Consider the following 1,328-nt stretch of genomic DNA (forward strand, 5'->3'; position numbering starts at 1 on the left):
ACTGGAGTGATCTGCCATTTCCTTCTCCATTTCATAGATGAGGAAACTGAGGCAACCAGGGTAAAGTGACTTGCCCGGGGTCACACAACTAGTGTCTGAGACCAGATTTGAACTCATGAAGATGAGTCTTCCTGACTCCAGGCTGGGCACTGTACCCATTGTGCCACCTGATGATGCACTTAAGGGCACTGCCCCTGTTGAACATGAACAGTTTGGTTGGAGAAAGGGGCAGAAAAAGAATGTGTATAAAGAAAACTGATCATATATCTTCTTGTGAAAAAACACCTGCGATAGAAACACACTGTCCTGAGGAATAGAAACTACCCTCTCTGATGAACGTCCTAAGGGTTCACTGTTGTTTGAAGAACTATGGGGACTTGTTGTTCTCTAGCGTCATTTAGAGCTAGAGAGAGGAACCCTTCGGTGGCCATGATTGCCTCCTACTGCTCTCTCTAGCTGGAGACAAAGTCATTTGCAACTGTTTTTGCTGTGATGAAAGGACCGGAGCTGACAGTGAACCAAGCAGAAGCCCTTGTTATTTGCAGATCCAAGGAGCATGGCAGCTCTGTTAAAGTGCTTGTCCCTAGGACAGCTTAACACTTTTTCAGTGTCCTGCTAAGGGTGGCAATGAACTAAAAAGAACCTGTCTCTGCTTCATCAGCTTGAGAACCAAAAGGGGAGCAAACCAGCAGAGAAGCACCTTCATCTAGTACAGATTATTTTTTTTAAGGGACTAAGGACACGAAGAGCTGATGTCCAGAAGGATGAGCTGCTCTGGGTATGTGGATTTCCTCACTACTGCTTCTCTCTGCTAGTCTTCTCTAAGCGTGTCCATTCCCCTCACCAGACGCTGACTGTAGTGGAGGAAAAGGGGGATCAAGCTTTGTGACACTTTGATGATTCTAACTTTTGCCTTCTATTGACTAAAAATTATCATTATTTCTGCTTTTGCCTTCCATTGAGTAAATGTTATACTGCTTTTGTTTTTTCATTATAAAATACTTTTATGTTTAAGATCTAGTGGTATCACAGTCACTCATTTCATATAAATAGAGGCTCAGGAGCTACGATGGCAAACAGTGTTAGTGTAGAAACCCCCCAACCCCACTCAGAGTAGAGAGGGAGAGGGTAAAAAGGACAGAGAGAATGAGAGGAGAGAGGGAAGGAGGGGGGTAGGGGAGAGGAGCCAAACCCAGGCCATACTAAGATTTAGATGACACCTTAAGGTTTGTAAGATACTGTACATATGTGATCTCACCGTGTCCACACACACATGCCACGTAGGACATTGGATCTTCCTCTAAGAGAGAATAAACTGTACAAGGAGC

This window comes from Notamacropus eugenii, chromosome 4 (genome assembly GCF_028372415.1).
Source record: "Notamacropus eugenii isolate mMacEug1 chromosome 4, mMacEug1.pri_v2, whole genome shotgun sequence".
Lineage (NCBI taxonomy): Eukaryota > Metazoa > Chordata > Mammalia > Diprotodontia > Macropodidae > Notamacropus > Notamacropus eugenii.